This window comes from Watersipora subatra, chromosome 7, assembly GCF_963576615.1.
Source record: "Watersipora subatra chromosome 7, tzWatSuba1.1, whole genome shotgun sequence".
In the NCBI taxonomy this organism is placed as follows: Eukaryota; Metazoa; Bryozoa; class Gymnolaemata; order Cheilostomatida; family Watersiporidae; genus Watersipora; species Watersipora subatra.
In genome coordinates this window covers 23815116-23832068 of record NC_088714.1, presented here as the reverse complement: position 1 = coordinate 23832068, position 16953 = coordinate 23815116, and the positions used below count along the sequence as shown (strand labels likewise).

At 37.0% G+C, this 16953-nt stretch overlaps 1 protein-coding gene across 1 annotated transcript in view; it reads left to right on the top strand.

The window, feature by feature from the left end:
• The first annotated feature begins 1770 nt into the window (after window positions 1-1770).
• LOC137399955 (uncharacterized) overlaps window positions 1771-16953 on the top strand; it is a 29299-nt gene continuing 14116 nt past the window's right edge. The window contains exon 1 of the mRNA XM_068086231.1: window positions 1771-1887. The gene's annotated coding sequence lies outside the window, so the exon portion shown is untranslated. The remainder of the gene's footprint in view (window positions 1888-16953) is intronic.

The window sequence follows — 16953 nt, the reverse complement described above, 5'->3', positions numbered from 1 at the left end:
GGTAATACACTTTTAAGAAGTTAGTTGTGACTGCATTATATGTATTTTCTGGTAGGAGACATTTCCATGAGTAATATTAGACTAATTTAGACAAAGTTTAGCAAAATCCTCTCTCAAAAGATAAGGATGAAGTAAATATATGTCACTCATAGAATTCAGCCTTTTTTAGTTTATCGACTAGTTGTCGGTCTTGCTAACTGTAATGACAAGTACTCACATTTTTTGTTTAAGAGGTTGTCAGATTTTTGCTAAGGGTACGCGTAAAAAAATATTAAAAGTTTCCATTTTGGATTGCTTTACTATCAACTTGGAGTTATCCGTTGCATGTCACCAATACAGCATTCGTTTAATCAATGATCAACAAACAACAAACAAATCGGGTAAGATCTTTTCATGCATGTTGTGAACGTGCTAGTTATAGAGCTTGGTTATCATCCTAAAAACATTAAATTACTTATAAAGGGTTTAAGCAATGGCATCTGGAGGCATCGGCATGATGTTATCTACAGTTGATGGATCTTATGCAACTCAGTTAGTTTGTACTTTCTAGGCAAAATCTACTGTAATTCTCCTACAATTCTATTGAGTATGTGATTGGAAGTCAAATGCATCACTCATACCCAATTCCATACTGCTTGTGTCTAAAAAGTCTAAAAGCACTTTTACCTTTGCTGCTGCTCATGCGAAACAATTCTAAATGGTTCCAGGACGAGATTTCTTTGGATTAACGAGCTTCACAAAAAAGTATTGCTGATTTTGCACTAGTCACATCTCGTCGAAGCATAAAATTCTCAATTCTTATATACTCCATTGCCGGATCTAAAATGTTGTATAATAAGTCATGACAGTAACTGATTAGGATATAACCATGTTATGTAACACATACAAAAATACTAAACACGATACGATTGTTAGAGAAACCCCCATGCTAGTATTCAGTCACCCCTAGTAGCATTGCACGAGTCGTCTTATGAATAAATGAGTTGTACCATGGACACAATATTTACGACTTCAAAAGTTAAGAAATAACTTTAGCACAATTTTCTTTTAGAGATTAGCCGCATTGTTTTAGAAACTTTGTGAAACATCAAACCTACCTACGTAATCAGTACTGAATCATTGTTATCCTTCATTATTTTTCAATATGATAGTTACATGAACGAACATACATAGGTTGTAAGAATGGCAGTCTATGTCGATTAAGTGCTAGCTGAGATTGTTTGTCATACCGAAACATGAGCATCAAGTTTTGAAAATTTTGCGTAACTTTGAGGTTGCTCAGTGCGTTGCTTTTTCGGGACTACTAGGTCTTAGCATTTGTTCATAACTCTGCTATTAAATTAATTGGGGCCATATTAACATTCTGAATAATCGTTGCATCTCATAAATCATGAGTCTGAATAAATTCACTAGAAGCAAATAATAAATTGACATCTCCTTTCATTGTAGCCGTTTGCATTAGTTTAGGCGCTTTAATTATTATTGGACAATCCGAATGCTAGCCGAAGGAAATATGGTAATATTGGCAATCTTATGTTCTTATTTTTATTTAATGAAACTACCGGCAATAATGAAAATTAGCAATGTTTTTGATATTTAATTTCGGATGCCATATAAACACAATACGGTATTTTCTATTCTATAGCTCAGCCGATTTCAGTCAGACTATTTTTCTTTCAGTAGATCCTATGCAAACCACTAACAAAAACCTGTGCCTATCATCAGCTAGAGTGAAGCGTTTCGGGTTATTTGGCAGACGGCAGCCGAGCTGTTACAGTTGTTTGTACTTTACCAAACTACCCAAACCTCAACTGAAAGCCCCAAGATACGTTTGCATGTATTTCTGAGAAAAGGAATATAATTTCAACACGAGTCTATCCTAATCAGGTAAGCATCTAAACCTGCTGTTTAGACATAAAGCTCTATTATAAAAACATACTAATATATCAATAACTTTTATAAGTCTACACCTTTTGGAACTTGTTTCCCTTCAAGGTCTGCTAATTCACAACATCTGGCACTGTTGATAGGGTTGCTGACAAATTGAATAAGGTCACTTGCTGCTTCAGAACTAATATATAATCAAATAATTTCAATTCTTTACTGATTACTTGCTTAGTGTCTTCTCAACTCAGGTATACCTCTTATCTCACGGAATTTATCCATAAAAGTTGCCATTTTAGTTTTGCGAGCGACGTCTCAACTTAAACAGTTTTTTGCTTGAAAGTTTACTGTTTTAGCGACTTTAATTCTGATCTACGCTGATAGTATAATGAGATCTCATCTGTTTAGAATTGGGCCTACACATTTGCCTATGTCTATGCTCTCTACCTTTTCTCTAATTGAAAATTTCTTCTGATAGGGAAAATTTGTGACATGGTGCATTAAGGTGACTGAACCAAAAGCGCTCTTTGTAAATGGAAGATTACATTGAACAGGTTCTGTCAACTAGACTACTGACACTAATGGAGCACTGAACGTATTTTAAATGTTTAATATTATTAATAGACCATCGTATGCACAAACTGAAACATTGTACCATTGTATATACTTGCTGCCAGGCATAGAAAAGGTCTCTTTATGTCAGTCGAGACACAGGCTGCATCAATAGTCGGTCGACAGACATGCTTTACGATTACTCGTTCATTAGGTTGCTCTTGGGCAGTCGCTTATGCATCAGAAACAAGGCCATAGTGAAGACATCTTGTAAATTTGGTTGCCGTTCTTGTAGATTACACCTCGAGTTTTAAGCCTGGTTTCCATATGACAGCGCAAGGCGCGCAACAAGGCGCGCAACAAGGCGCACGACGTCGTGCGTAGGCCAGTTGTGATATGGAAACGTCAACGCACGACGGTTGCGCGACGTGCGCACGCTGATTGCAAGTATTCAACAGAATGGATCCTTGCGATAGGTGCGTGCGATTATGTATCTCACAATACACCGCTAGACCTTTTCAACCTATCCCACAATTCCAGCGAAGGGCTTTGTTCCGAAGAAATCGGTCTCCCGTACGAAAGAGTAAGCCTGATTTTTATATAATTTCGCAACGGAGGTCTGTTTTTCCGAAGAAATATGTCTCTCCTACGGAAAAGTAAGGAAAATATCCACCCTGTCCAATGCAAGCATGGAGCTTACGCGCGATATGGAAACACTGCATCGCGGCCCAAGAAATGCATTGCGCACAATCACTGGGCCGATCTCTGGGCCGATCACTGGGCCGCGCGCGATCATTGCGCTGTCATATAGAAACCAGGCTTTAGTTTTTGTGTCATTGATGGTGACTAGTAACAATGCCTTCCTTAAACTTTAGCTAGGCGGTTAGCAAATGTCAAACATTATGCAATACCCACCACCACCCTTTAGCTATCAGTCCAGATTCTACCATCAAGCCAAGGTAGTTCTTTATCATCGCTTCAACTTTGAAAATCATAAAAACTTTTGGAATGTTTGTCTTGCAGCTCATCACAAGTTCAATGCATTTGTGCGGTTCGCGCAGTTCAAAACCTTTACTATCACAGATTAAGTCTCCGTTATCTATTTAAATTTGAAAGGTGGGCTATAGGTACACCTTTAGTACACTATAGCGTGTGTATATATGAGGGCGTCTTCATTGTCTAGTCCTACGAGAGTACAATTACTAGGTATTAATTAATTAGAAAATGATTGAATAGCTGTTATCAATCTGAGAATCTTCAGTTGTAACACAGTATAATTGCCGTCGTTGATCTGTCTCGCCGGGGCTTAGTTCCGCTACTGGTATGTTATGATGCTGCGTATCGTTAAATTTGATAAGCAGTAGGTTAGGTTCGAAATGAAGCCATTTGACTGTTAAAGTTAGTGAATGATGAAGAAAGATACCCCTTTAGTTTTACTATGTTGGTAGGCAGGTGCTCTAAGTATCCTTTAGAAATGTGATATTCTAGGGGTGCTACTCATATAGCATAAAGATATCTTTGAAATCTCGGTTTTGGAACAATAGTAGTTGACCTTTGCTGAGTAAATCATTCAAACATCTGAAAGGAGAGCTTGTTTTCATGATTTAAAAAAGATTGTATTGTTATAGTGAATTAGGCGCGATGTCTGAATGCAATGTTTTGGTTTTGTGGCATAACAAAAACATTGCTGAATATTTCTTAGAGTGAATTGACCGTTAACCCACGTTCGGCTTTGATGTTGGCAAACAGAAACATAGTCAGCCATTTCGCTCCATTGGCTTGCCGGTGCAGCCAAGTGGGATTCGCTGTCTCGCTGACTTGCTGTACAGCTGATGTCTTTGCTAGTAGCTTTACTAGCACTACCCACCAGCTTGCTCAAGCACTTTTAATAATTTTTTCATCAGCGAATAATCGTCAAAGTTATCATAGGTTATACTTTTTAGAGAATTTAAATTTAATTTTACAGGAATAACCTTATAGCCTGTAATTTACGTTTTGGTACATCAAACATTAATCCTTTTAATAGTTTTTCTTTTGTAGCTCTGAGTTACTGTCAGTTGGATTTTGACTGTGACCAACTGCGACATCATTTGTTTTGTGATTGCTAATTGATACCTTGACACTATATTCATACACTTTTAACTATTAATACAAATATAGTGATTTATCACTGTGCCTATGTAAATGAATCGTTATATTCCTGCTTAATTTGAAGAATTATTTATGAGCTAGTTTGCTATGATAATAGAGTGACAACTTCACAGATGCTGCACAGTAGAATTGTCTTGGTAATTGTTGTATCAGCTGCTTAAACCAATTAAAAGAGCAGGCTCAAAAGTTGAAAGTTCTGCAGACGAGTTCTCGAAGGCTTCCCACGGGATGTGATGCTAACGATGCTCATTGCATAGACATTATCTTGTGTTCTCGCTAACTTCTCTCACAACTGCTCAACCGTGTCAGGAAAACCCTCGGTGACACAAGCTTATCATAATATATTCGAGTAGCCTATTTGGAAGAGAACTACAAAGATGTAAATCAATAGATGTTAGTGGAATTGGAGTGTTTTTCTGGTGGACTTCCACTCATGAATTTTTGGATTATCGAAGGTACGTTCTACGTCCCTTTTTAGTATTCAAATAGCTGTCATCGGAAACCATTTACTTAAGCACATTAAACAAAGTATTTTATTTCTTCTCATATTTAAACCAATATTCAACTCATAGATCAAAAGTCATTAAAAACTCTAGCACTAAAGGCTTTGTTCTAAAAGGTCAATTTGATAAGTCATTCATTAACTACAAAGTTCTATAATAGACATAAAGCCACACAGGATGACAGCTAGAAACAGGTGCTCGTACATAGACCTAGACTCCTTCAGGCACTTACACTCTTCATGACTGATAGGAAATGACACTTTATCAAAATAAGCTATATTATTGCGCATATTGCAAAATGTTATTACTTTCACAAAAGCAACATAGTTTTGTATCTAGTCTTGTCATTAGAAAAATAAACAGGTAACCTCCGAAACAGCTCATTCACACATTAGCTGGCTGAAGAGACGAGGTGAGAATGGCAACTTGGCCTCAAATGCTGAATTATTTATAGTAGCTGGAAAACATCTTCTGGCTGCTTCTTTTGCAGTGTATTGCATATGGTTGGTCGTCAGACTCAAACCTTGCAGCACAAAATCGTGGCATGAAACTCTGTCAGCTTATTTTAACATAGGCAGCATTCCCAATGGCCACAGAAACAAGCTCCAACGGAAAGTCAACTGGTTTAAGAACTGGCTAATTGCTACAGAAAGCAGAATTTGTCAAGCGTGGTTCCGATATCGACTGCGATATCCTGGCAGCAGCCTCATACTGACCTTTTGTTGAGTTCATTTTCAGAAGGTTTTGTCTGTGACTCCCCCATTTCAGAACCAGACTAAAATATTAAAAGACAAAGGTAATGATGACCTTAAAAACATTATTAACAAAATACATGTACTATTAACAAATCTATTAACTAGTGCAAAATGATCACATCTAATGATATACCCATATTGTTTCTACCTTAGCTTCACCGGTACTAGTGATGCTAGACTCAGTCTAGAGGGTGATGCTAGACTCAGTCTAGAGGGTAATGGTAAAGGGTCATCTGATGACATCATTACAAGATTTTAATATCGTCATTCTTTAATACAGTCAGCTAAGCATACACTTTTTGTTTCATTTGAAACCGTAAACCTTGCTTGCTTTGCCTAGCTCGGGTGGTACTTTGGATAATTAACTAGGTAGTCAGAGTTGTCTTACCTTTATCTCAGTGTGCACGCTTAGTTAAGAGCTCATGTCTGCAGCTGAGGGTATAGCAGTCGGTGTCCTCTTAGGTAAGAAATATCTACACGCAGCCATACCTAAATATTTATGAATGACTTACAAATAAAATTGTTTCCAGATATACTACAGCCCTAATATAAAATGTAGGTATACAAGTTAAACTACCCATTGAATAAAAATGTATTTAATCTATTTGTTGTAGTACTACTAATGCATTTACTGATATAATCTGGGAATACTTTTGTCTGCGCGATGACAGATTTAAAATTGAATTATATAGAATGACATACGATCATTTTATTTAGGAAATTAAATCCAAAATTATCTAATGGCCTATCTGTAGCTAACGTGCCATTTACCCAGTTTAATGCTATTTATAGTAGGCCGAATATTTTTGTGTTGAAGTTTAAATGTCTTTCATCAGGATTGCCAAATATTGCAGTGTTTTACATTACGCCTTTACTAATTGTGATGCTTTTAAACTAAGTATATAAGTTTATTCTTTGCTTGTCCCGCTTTGCCATTTTGCAGAAGCAAACTTTTTCATTCTGCTTGTTCATGAACAGCAGCGGTGGTCTAGTGGTCTAGTACTGTTGATTTGGAAATGGTTCAGGGTTCAGTTCACACAGATTATTGGTTGCACTGGTGGTTACAGAAACAAAATCCAACCTTAAATATTCTCTGCGACTGGGTATATCTTCGGTCATCGATGTTCTCTTGTCACTGGCTTCAGACATGTCCTGCTAAGATGTCCTGCAGTGCCATTATTTGTGCACTAATGCTCTTAAAAAAGCTTGATTTGCAAGGAGTGGCTGACACACACTATTTCGCTATATGCTTGTGACATAATGGCATTCTTGTTGAGGTACAAGTAGGTACTACTTCTTATAGACACCTATTAGTGTTGTTCTTTAATCATCTTACCAGTGCGATGCCTCCTCATTTCCTGCAAAATAGCTAGGCCACTGCATGAGCCCCTGCTAAAACCTTCTCTCTTTGGCTGGCTGTGCTATGTTGATGTTCCGCAGCACATAATTCGCTTCCAAAAGTTACAGTGACACTTGGACTCCTATCTGAAAGCCTGGATAGGAAGTGCAATTACATTTCTGGCACCAGCAGAGTAGTCAAATTGCTTCTGATAGCCCAACATATTGTTTTACATTGTTTAGTTTGTCAACTACTAGCTGACTTTGTGGGTGGGTCTAGTCAGCCTCATTACTGGTGCATGCTGAGGTTAGGGGCTAACTTTATGTAGGTGGGTATCCAGTCAGCTCCATTACTGGTGCCTGCTGAGGTTAGGGGCTAACTTTATGTAGGTGGGTATCCAGTCATCTCCATTACTGGTGCCTGCTGAAGTTAGGGAAAGTTCTACTACTTCATTTTCCAATATGAAGGAGTGTTAACGATAGTCTCTATTGGCCCTCTGGCATTCTCTCTTTTAAAAATGAACTTACTCAAAATTTTAATAGGTTTCTTTTTCAGAAGGTCTCGTTATTTTTCTATAATTTGTGATTGATTTTAATGTTTGAGGTCATCTGACTGCCAATATGGTTTAAGATTAAAATAGACAAAACTTTACAGCGATTAAACACTTGCACCAAGCGAAAGCACAACTATGGCGTTATTGGTTGCAAAGAGACTGACAGAATAGAGATGCGTAATGCTACAACTTGAATGCAATAGCCGATATCAACTATCGCAATAATAGCATTAAGCGATGGGATTTCCACACACAGTTTACTTCTGAGCATTTTAACCGCTATAAATCCAGGTTTGTCGATTTTAATCTTGAAACATCCCGGCAATCAGATCACCTCAAACATCAAAAACAATCACAAATGATAAAAAAATACCGATACTTTCTGATAAAATCTACTAAACTCTTGTAAGTTTATCTTTAAATGATTTGTTCCAGTGACATGGAGGCCACATGTATACATCAGCATGCTTATGTTCCAGTGACATGGAGGCCACATGTATACCTCAGCATGCTTATGTTCCAGTGACATGGAGGCCACATGTATACATCAGCATGCTTATGTTCCAGTGACATGGAGGCCACATGTATACATCAGCATGCTTATGTTCCAGTGACATGGAGGCCACATGTATACATCAGCATGCTTATGTTCCAGTGACATGGAGGCCACATGTATACATCAGCATGCTTATGTTCCAGTGACATGGAGGCCACATGTATACATCAGCATGCTTATGTTCCAGTGACATGGAGGCCACAGGTATACATTAGCATGCTTATGACATAAATTATGTGGATACTTGAAAGACAGAAGACATGACTGTACAGGACTATAGGGAGCAATGATCTATACCAATCATCATTAGAGCCTATAGTATGGAACCCATGTCTATGTTCAGTTACTTAGATAGTTACTATGTTGCAATATTTAGTACCATTGCTTTTCCAGAAAATAGCAGATTTAAGGGGGCGTTTGCCTGATACCCTACTCAATTGCCATGAGCTGATCAATGACAGGGCTGAAATAAAAACTACCTCATAAAACTACATTCAGTATGATTGCATACATAATGTTGAGCTGTGGGTTTTCTATAGCAGATCTGCTGTGACAAACTCAAAGGTTGCGAAGCGGTACAGGATAAGTTCATTCCAGTAATATTTTGTTTGGCCTTGTGCCATGGGTACCCCTGGGCTTCTGTAATTACTTAGAACAGGATAATTATGGTATCAGCTGATGATTGTCTGTGTGTGATGTATGGGAGCACACTCTTGAATCTGTGGGTGTTATCACTATGGATACAGAGTGTCAGCATCACTTCTATATTTATAGAGTGTATGTGCATTACCTCTATGGCCATGATGATACATGAGCGCTTTTTCTGCAGTTAGAGAGCATATACCTTTATGACTATTATGGAGCGAATGAGCATAGACTCTATGGCTGGAGTTGTTGTGAACATTACTTCTCATTCTACAGCATACAATTCCAAAGTTTACTAATATACCATTTTTCTTACAAACCACACAATAATACCTCTTTGTACGCTAATAATTTAGTTAAGATAAGACCACAACTTATACCATTTACATGTAATGTTTTTATTGCTTTTGTTTAGGCAAGAAATATTCCTATTTGAATAGGAATAGCCAACCATGCATGGTAACTGACAATTCTTAATATGTTTCTTAATCTCTGATTCTTGCCATGAATCTCAATCAGAACAGCTGTTAAAAGGGGAAGCTTCCGGTCAGCATCACGTGAAAGGTGTAACCCGATCTGATGAAGCCACATTCCTAGTTCAACTCACTGTTTTGCAATTATTTGTGGTTTATTATTGGTACTCATAAGCATAAAAGAACTCAGTGCCACTAGAATGGTGTTGTCATTTGACCAGATGAGGCTGTTGCAGCTGAAAAATTTCCCTAATCTTTTGGCGCATCAAAATTTAGAGAGGCGTTATTATTATTATTTCAAGGGGATACGTTACTATTGTAGTAAAAGGAAAACAAACTGTTCAGATGTTGATATAAATTCTTACCACTAGATATTGTCCTCAGGGTGGTAAGCAGAGTCCGGCCATCGCAATGCTTGTATTAAAACAAAAATAAAAACTTAATAAAAATAAATAAAATAACTTGAAATAATCATGAATACTTGTAGGAAAGCAAAATTTGCTGCTGTCTTGGAACAGTACCGTCGCAAGAGATACTCAGCAATATCTCAACCCTTAGACCCACTGCATTCAACCTAAACATTAGCTTTTTCCTGTAAAACGAGTTCCTAATACATATTCATATACATGTAAATATTGATTAATTGCAAACTCTACTTCAAACTCACAGAATCATATAATTATTTTATGGTGATATGACTGTTGAGGGAGTGTCTTGGCGATCACTATAGACCTCCCTTTTGTTGCCGTTGAAGCAGTGACACCTGCTTCCACTAGGTTTTTGCCGAACTGTTGCAATGATACCATATGACTTGCTTCCATGAATGCCTTCAGTTTACCACCAAGTTGACGCATGTGCATGTCTTTCCATTACTAACTTTCGTATCACATCAATGAAGATGTACGTCTCATATGCAGTAGACATAGGCCATGGCACAGCTAACAGTTGAATCAAAGCTAGCGATCAATGGTTTTATAGTTTTAGTGTCTTGGTACATCTTGTAGGTAGATCTTTTTCACTCAAGGAAACTGATGCTAACGGCATAAATCAGCCTGATTTCTTCAGCGTGATGTCATTTTTGTCCTTTACAGTTCTAATAGTGTGTAGAAGAGTTCTACCAATGTGATTTTGTATGCTAAGACTGGCTCACTTCATAAATACTTATTTCATTCCTTTCAACAGCTTATTTTATGCATCTCATTGAAAATTAACGAATATATCTCCTTTGAACTAACAATCATTGCTCAAGTTCATATATTATTAATATATTGTCATATAAATCATTTATTAATTCTATTAAAATTAAAAACTTATCATCAAACTAGCTCTTGAAATTTTGACATATTCTTATTTAGTCAATATTTCAAAGATTTCCACATCATTAATATGAAAGCCTTTATTTGAAGCTGTCATACCTTCTTAAACATCATGGCCATATTAGGCAAGGTTTTTAGGACAAATGTATCTAACAGATGGGTGGGTAGAGCCATTATCTGCCGGGCTGGCGAGCAGTTTACTATGGTAATTTCTGCCGGGTACATTTCCCTTATTTTAAGGAGTTGACATGATCTTATGTTGTAATAAATCAATCTGTATTTAAAATTACAAGGTTTCGTGTTCAATGTCAAAGTTTTTGGTTAATATGGCATGAAAGTGACATGACTGAATCCTACCACAAGAAAGTAGTTAGTAATAAATCCCTATTACTCCCATTTCATTTTAGGTCTAATAGTTGTACAGCTCAGTTTGATTCCATCAACAGTTTGGGTTTGCTCAGAGGTTTTCTCCCTATTTAGTACACAAACTATCAGCATCACAAAAATGTTTTTCGTAGTCAATAAAATTTAAAACCAAGCAACAAACCTAACAAATATGCCAAAAGTATATAGATCTGTGAAAAACTTGTTGAAAAATTGAAACGAAAATAGATTTGTGTTTGCATCTTCGCAGCACCCTGAGTAATCGCCACTGATTGAAATTGTTGGTGTTGCTTGCTGCTAGTGCCTGTGTCGCAATGTTTTTGGATAGCTTGCCTCCCACCTCTGCTATTGGGTCTTCATCGCTTGGTCATCAAGGTTGTACATGTAGCCACGGCAGTACCTACTAGAGTTTAGTCCATTCATTGATCGCGATTTCATTACAAGGTCATTACCTCAAATGTTTATACTCGTTGTGAATGGAGCTCACAGGTGGTGCTTCTGCAGCAAGATTCTTCATACTGCAAGCCCTTTGTCCTGTCTGTCTCAGCTGTTACCTGGCAAAACTCCCTCGTTGTTCTAACTCTAGCATTATCTAAAAGTTGACCGTGCATAATTTTGATTCCCTTGGAAAGAGATTCGGATTTGCTTTCTCAGCAACCACTCATTTAAATTTATGGAAATTTTCTATAGAATAAAAGTTTATCGCACTCCTTGCTGACACATTTTTGGAACATGTAGTTTGCTTTTTCTTTCAACTCTAACTTTCAATGGACCTGAAAAACAGTCAATTTTGAGATATGTAGTTTGTTTCTTCTTTCAACTCCAACTTTTTTTCCTGAAAAACAGATGTTTGATGGAATGTTGGCCAAAATGAAATCACCTTAAACAAGCTGTTTTATTGGCAGTTTTAATATCTCAAATCACCTGTGGGAAAAACACCAGTGTTGAGCTGGTTGGCTGAGCACCTTCCTGACTTATAAACTTTGTTTTGTAGCTTTTCACAAGAGACTGATAGCCCGAGGATTTACTCGTTATCATTGTTTGTTCTGCAATGAATTCACTAATCCATCATTTTTTTTGACGTCATCAAGTCGTTTGCACTTGCGCTCGTTCACGAAAAAGCGGCCATATTTGTAGAAAACGATCGTTTTTCTTTTATTTAATAGTACTTTTTGGTGTAGTTTTGATCATATAATAAAAAAGTTTGCAAACAAAAGCATCATTTTCAAAAATTCATTGCAGAAGCTTTTTGTTTTTACCGATAAAATCGTCTATTACGATCGCCAACAACGATAAAATGACGTCACGAAAAAACGAAGGATTGGCTAATGCCAAATGCAACTGAGTTTACTAAAACACATAACTCTTTTAAACGCGAATATTGTACACTAACCTTTTAAATTTGACTATTAAGCTCGCTTCTATGAAACCAAATTTTATAAATTTTTATTATCTAAGCAGAAACCAAATCATCTACTAATAAGCAGTCGGTACGTTTCATGTGGTTGCTATTAATTTATTATTGTTGTTTAGAGTTTAGACAATAATATCTTGGTTCTTGGCTGAGCAGCTATAATATAACCTTGTTGAAGTTGTTCCAAGATGGTGCATTTTCTAGGTGTAATGTTTTTAAGAGCTTTACCTACGTAAGCTGCCTCTTTTCTCACCGCTCAGCCGTCATATTATTGTATAATATAGTAGACTAGTTCTGGGTGGCTCTGTTTTCCCTCGAGCACCTTAAACCAGTCAATTAACTTGGCTCTTATCTCAATGAGCTACCTCAAGGGTTGGCATTACATCAGATGACCATTTCTGACAGCCCACTGTTACCTCTGACAGCTGTTTAATTCCCATATAAAGCTCTCTCGCCCCTCCCCCCTGAGTTGTTGAGATCAGGTTAAGATATAAGTATTGCTATGTGTTATCAGCTCAGCCAAACATATCCTGTTCAAATTGAAATAATTTTCGTTCATAGAAAGTTTGAAGAAAGAAGACAACTCTGTTTTATACATAGTTGTCTTCTTTTTGAACACAGAATACCCCAATATTAACAAATCAGCATCATAGTTGATGTAGGATACAGATGAAAAGTTTAAAAGTTAACAGACTGGCTTCAATTTTCCACATAATAATGTAAAAAATCAAACCTGCCTTGTTAAATTGTGAATATTTCATCTTTAAGCCATCGTATTAACACAAATTGATTATCACACAGCAATTTAGTACAGATATAACTATGGATTGACGTGATAACAGCAAAAGTTGATAATCCATTATGTTGGAACATTCTTTGTGATCCAGTTTAAATGAAAAAAGGAAAAATGTCTTCCCTGAAATATCGGTTTAGTAGCTCTCGAAAACTAGTTGCAGGTACATAGTTGGCTAAATATGGCTTTATAAAATAACAAAATTTCTTTAAAAATGATAAAAGAATAATAATGTAAAACTGATACGTAATTCCAGTTTTGGTAATACATGACCCTGACCTTGAAATAGCCATAGCCTACTCCCGCATTCATCAATCCATAGACTGAGATCTATGCAAAGACTGAAATCTATGCATAGACTGAGATCTATCCATAGACTGAGACCCATGCATAGACTGAAATGAATTTTGTGGTGTACCGTAGAGCAACTGCCTATATGCAGTGGTTTTACATCTTAGTAAGGTGAAACAGAATGTTAATGAAAATTCAGTTATTCATTGTGGCTTGGTAAGGGAAGCATATATGGTGCGAGACATCAGCTTTTGTCATTATACAATATGTGAATTTCTCATGTGTTTTTGTAATACACTGCTAACTACGCTAGCAGTGTATGTCCATCACATTTGTGTAGCTATTTGTCTAAAATAATCACAAGATGCTGTGTAGTGGCTTCAGCAGTTCGGTTGTAATGTGAAAACCAGAAGTAAAGAGTTCTAAAAATAACAGCTCTGTATTCTTAGCCTGAGACAATCCTCTAGCGGTCGGTGGCCCAAACCACAGGAAATTTCATCTATTTGAAAGACTCATCTTTGGTGGTATTTGATTCCTAGTAAATACTGATAGTGTGGCCTACGATGTTGCTCTTTTTGGGCTGATAAGCTTGTGCCATACGGATGTGCCATGTGCCATGAACCCTAATCTCAAGTCAACCATGGCAGTCTTTTGATAGCAAGATGACACATTAACTTTTAAGCAATTCATTTCTTCATGAAAACAAAGCTTTCTTCATTCCATCAAGTGTTGCCACATAATAGGTTTCAATAGGGTTGGCTAATGTTTGCTCTGCAAAACCAAATAGTTATTACATCAATTGTTGTCAAACTGTAGTTGTCACTGCATAATTGTGTTTGACGCAAACATTGCCGCGAGACTGTTGGTCTTCTAGTCGTAATGACGCTTGCACTCAGTCAAACTTTTGTACTTTCTTGAATCGCGCCTTATAACTTGGCTAGCAATAGGTGCAGCCGTTTTGCTACATTTGATAAAAACACTGATTTGCAATCAGTACTCCTTTTATTAAAAATGCCAACCAAATAACAAAGCTCGAAACGTACAAGTCTTTTGTGTTGCCTTACGCCAAGTGGAGCTGGTCGTTGTGTTTGCTACCAGTATCAGACCATCAGCAAATACCTTTTATCAGTTTATTAGTTCAGGTATCGCATTTCTCTTCCACAAGGCACCTCCGACCTCGAGCACTACACGTTTAGCTACGCTGTAATATCGCTAGTTGATCAAACCGGGTCTACCTGCATTTCTGTTCTGTTCATTCATATGCGATCAGTTCACCTTTTGAAATCTACCTCACAAAAAATGTTGGATGCAATCATGTTCTATTCAAATGATTTAGCATGGCTCGGTTTTTTCACCTTGCAGCTCCTTGCAGGTAATGTCCACCGGCATGCTTGAAACTCACGACCTGGAACTGATGTCATCAGTCAAGTCTGTGCTATAGATTATGATTAATGACATCAGCCTCAGGTTCCCAAGTGCCAGCGATTTCAACTGCCAAGTCCACTGCTAATGTTAAGCGCTGTATGATAGAATAACAGGAATATATTCTGTAGATAAATTTCTGTTCCATGGAACTTTCAAACCACTGCCTGACATGAACGCAATCATTAGCGATAAAGAGTTCTGTTTTTTTTTTGGAAAATTTTGAAAGGTTTGCACCTATTTAATTATCAACAAAAGCGTTGTCTGCTCTGTACCACCCGCAAACTGTTTACATCTCCGATATGAAAGATTTGCTCTGTTGAAGGTATTCTGTATTATATTATTTTAATGTTATGGTCCGAATTGTTTACCAGAACGCTGCAACTATTTAGATTGGGTTATCTTCCTAACGAGATAACAATTTACAGTTTAATCAAGCAGCTGCCAATGTCAGTGCTTGTCACTACCAGTGGTTTACTGTTAATCGAAGGCAAGCACAAAGGGAGGTTTCGCAAACAATGATCTGACAATTATTGACATTTCGGCCTCTTGCCTTCATGCGCAGCATTTAAAGGCATAAATTTATTAATTAGGATGATGCTGTAGTTCTATTGTTGTTGTAATTATTATCTGTCAATCATATTATCAATTAGCAAACAAATAACCGCTGAAAACAATGTGCTCAGCATTGTAGTCAGCGCTGCCAAAGATAATGCTGGGTTAATGCTTGCGTTTGATCAAAAAGCAATATATTATATGTTACCATCGCCTGGAATTGAAGATTGATATTCCGAAAGTCAGGTATCAGGTATGTCTACTCCAGCAGTATACAATTGTGCAAACCTTTAGCCTAAGATCATTGTATTAAAACAGCTGCTTACTTTTAGCAAACTTACGTAGGATAAGTTAACTACTAGTTTTAGCTGTATATGTTGAAGTAACCAGTGAGGAAATACAGTTGGCCGTTATGTGATTACCATTAAAATACTTCTATGATTCTTGCTTACAGATTGAGGATCATAGAAAGAAATCAGTAGGCTATAAATCTAGGAAGTTCTATTTTATTATAAAAAACATATTATCAATTAATTACTCAACAATTAGGCAAGCGATTTAGCAGTACATTAGCCTTGCAAATGCTGAACATGTCTTTGGAGGTAGTCAGTGATTTGATTATAATTAGCAATATCAGCTCATTAGAGGCAATTTTTAAACATGTAATTCATAACCTCTCCTTTACCTTCTCAAAGTGCCTGGCCAAGAATATATAATCAGAGTTGATGTCAGTAAAAGCCTGAGTGTTAAGTGTCACCATTATTGTCTGGGTTTTGTCCATCAATCATGCATTATGCATAGACCTAAGGCTATGCTAGCTGCGCCCTAGAGGCGCTACAGAGGCTCTTCGTAAGAAGTTAATTACACAATTTACAACTCTGGCTATCTTTACAATACATATTTATAGGGAGCAATTAGGTGTTATCTAATATGTGTTAGGACTAGTGTCTATCCACCGGCTTGGTTATCAGCTCAAATTAGCTGAGAGTGGCAAAGGCACTTAGCAAGGCTTACCTAAATTCCATATGCATTATAATACTCAAGCATGAAGTAAAAATGAATTTTGAATTTTAAAAACAAACCTTTCTTTTGTGACCTTTGGCTGATTGCGTAAAGATAACTTCCTGTTTAGCATACCTTTTGAACTTTTAAACTTTACTTTTAAAACAAACTTGGAAAAAAATTTAAAAGCCAGAGGAAATGTCTTTACCTAAATACAATAGCATCATTAACCCACATCGCATGCAAATCACTTAGCATGTACATACAAATGGCATTAATAGATGTACTGGACCACACACCCTTCCAAACTGTCAGCCTGTGGCAAGCACTTGCTGTGCTACAATGCCTATGTGCCATACAGCCCG